Source organism: Sinocyclocheilus rhinocerous, unplaced genomic scaffold, assembly GCF_001515625.1.
Source record: "Sinocyclocheilus rhinocerous isolate Xijiao unplaced genomic scaffold, SAMN03320098_v1.1 scaffold1583, whole genome shotgun sequence".
Classification (NCBI taxonomy): Eukaryota; Metazoa; Chordata; class Actinopteri; order Cypriniformes; family Cyprinidae; genus Sinocyclocheilus; species Sinocyclocheilus rhinocerous.
This window is the reverse complement of record NW_015640052.1, coordinates 247,831-250,785: the sequence shown is the minus strand read 5'-3', so window position 1 is coordinate 250,785 and position 2,955 is coordinate 247,831. Positions and strand designations below refer to the sequence as shown.

At 40.8% G+C, this 2,955-nt stretch overlaps 1 long non-coding RNA gene across 1 annotated transcript in view; it reads right to left on the bottom strand.

The window, feature by feature from the left end:
• Window positions 1-378: 378 nt before the first annotated feature.
• The window catches only part of LOC107752449 (uncharacterized), a 14,139-nt gene continuing 11,562 nt past the window's right edge, over window positions 379-2,955 (bottom strand). Inside the window, exon 3 of the long non-coding RNA XR_001641359.1 lies at window positions 379-389. This is a non-coding gene — a long non-coding RNA (uncharacterized LOC107752449). The remainder of the gene's footprint in view (window positions 390-2,955) is intronic.

The following is a 2,955-nucleotide window of genomic DNA, read 5'->3' as shown; positions in this document are numbered from 1 at the left end:
GATAATATTGTTAGTTTCATAGTTTTTTTTTTCTCCAGCAGTTCACGAACCTATCATTAAAGACCTACACCCATTATCAGATCACAACCCACCACTGCTTCAGCTGCCGTCTGCCATAATATCTGTCAAATGCTGATTTATAAAACTGCTTAAAATCAACTCCCTGTTCTTCCCTTCAAATGCATTTACAGCAGGTATGCCACAAGTCACATTTTATACTCTTCATTGCATAACATCCGTTAGGATAAAAGCTTTTAGTGTTAAAAATCCACAGAGCATAAATTTATAGATGCACCACTGAACTGCAACCTGGTTATAGTGCATTATGCAATAGCTTCTTTCCTTTTTTACACATGATCTGTGACCATTATCAATCTCCACCATTTCCACTTCATTCACTCGTTAATTCGGTGCACTTACTGACAGCGAGAGCTAAATGAAATGCATGCTGGTATTTGCATTGGGCGTGATCACTGAAGAGTGAGAGAGGGAGATGTTATGACTCCTGAATGAGGGTCCTACTGGGGCTGCTCACACTAGTCCTTCTCCCAGCCCCCAAAATAGACTTTCTGCATTGCGCTAGCGGTCCTTATCTTGCTGTCTGATGTTTATGTTATCTCTCTACAGTGGGATCTTTCTCCCCCTTTCAGCGCTGCTTTACACATTTCATTTTCACAAACAGGGCCACCAGGATAGTCAAATAGCAGCACCTGAGGTCTTAAAACAAAAGCACTTCATAAACTTAGGCCCTTAAAAGCATCATGACCGCAGGGTGATCTATTAGACTCTTAGCTCAGGTTTTACAGATTCACAGGAGTCTATAAACAACTGCATGGTTTCAGTAAAGATCCTAAGAGAATAACAAATGCCAATGCACAACCTTTGCTTGCCAACATATTGCTAAAAACTACACACATCATCATATATTCCTCAACAACTTATTCATCAGAGCTGCAACAGCACTGTTTAACTTACAGTGCAAAACAGACAGTGCAGTCAATGTAGTTTTAATACAAAAAAAATGACTCTAAAGAACCGGTTCCTTTTAGCAAATCAAACAACATGCTGCACAACCACACTGTAAAAAATCCAATTAACAAAATGTTGGAAGGGCAAAAATATTTAAGTTGAGCTAATTTTATTGCTTGGGCTTAGTTGAGAGGACATATTATATTAAGTCTACACAAATATATTTGAAAAACATTGAATGAACGGTTATTTTCAAATCCAGTCAACAATTAGCTATGCTAATGTTGACTAAACTAATAAAAACTAATCCAGCCAACACTGAGATCATTCCGCACGTACACGAACCTGCCCAGTCAACACGTGAGATCATGCGATGATCACAGTGACATCACCCGATCCTCATACTGTGATCCTCACGGTGTGAGTAATAGGTGAAATCATTGTGAGTTCCATAGTATGAGCGCACAGTGAGTGTGCAGTGACCTCACGTTGTGACCACAGTATGAGCGCACAGTGAGTGTGCAGTGACCTCACATTGGGAGCATAGTATGAGCACACAGTGAGTGCGCTGTGTGGTTACACTTTTAGCTCACTGTGACACACACATTGTGACCACACCATGAGAATCGTGTGAGCTCATGGTGACATCATTGTGAGATCAAATTGTTGACTGGGTGAGGCCCTGTCCTAAATGGAACACTTCATGCGCACTTTCAGTCTTGCAGACTTACAACGGCCGCCGCGTGCGCGTGTCCGTTAAGTCCACGAGACCATAGGGTGTCCCATTCGTCATTTTAGCGTTCAGAAGGGTGCTCGCGAGCGCCCCCTTTGCGGCCGCTATGCGTTCTCAATGCGCACTTCTGCCGAGCCCGCACTGGGGCGAGCTCCGCAGCAGACTTCTACCCAACAGTCAAAGCGGCATTATGTCACGAAAGTGCGGACTCAGAGGAAGACCGTGAGGGTTTAGGGTGCCATTTGGGCCTGAGTGACTTCGTGGGAGAAACAGCGCCATCTTGTCAAGATTCATTTATCGACAAAAACATACAGCATATCCGATGTTTTTGAGTGGATATTTAGAAGTGTTTTATAAGTCGTGTGTCCAAAGAAAATTTTTTATTTCGGCTATGTTAAATGTATGTCAAGTTCACACGTCAGGTAGCCTAAGTGGAACTGAATTTGTACTTAGACTGAATTTATCAATACTTGTATATTAAAAAAGGTGTAAACGTACTATTTAAAACATGTATTTATACACAAACGTACAACATATATAAAAACATAGAATAAGCGTTGTATGAATATGTCTGAGGGAAATGAGCTGTTTACGTGAAGAGAACGTGGTCTTTCTTCTCGTTTAATCCATAAAACACTTAATGTCAAAAGCTGTGTTACTATAATGAATTTTAGGTTTAATTTTGGCGTGTTGTATGATATTTTTGTGTTTCCGTGATGTTAAAAGATATGAAGAGATCGCGTAGTCTCGCTCTTTTATAAGCCAATTCTTACTACGACGAAACGTGTAATGTAGGGGTGTAACGATTCACTCGTTTTCTCGATGCATCGATTACAAGCCCTGACGATGCAATGCATCGATCTTGAAACATGGATTTTTGAATCGTGAATCAGTAATCGATTTAAATCGATTTAAGTAATCAATTTAAGTAATCGATTTAAAACGCTAAGAATCGAATAAATCGCGATTTCTATAGCGATTCAATGCTTTCAAAATATATACACATTAAATTACTACAAGCACAAACTAAACCGTGTTCGTGCCCTCGCATCTCTCTTTCACGCATTTTACAGCCTGCAGTGACTGTCACAAGATTGCGCTCGCGCTCCGTTCGTCTCACTGACACATTTTTTGAGCAGCTGATGTGTGATCTCTCCTTAGTACTCGTGGCCAGTAATGCTAAAGTGAAGTAGTTTTACTTTTCTGTAGTTTTTCAATGGCTCTCGGTCATGCCGACGACATTACCTGAGCAG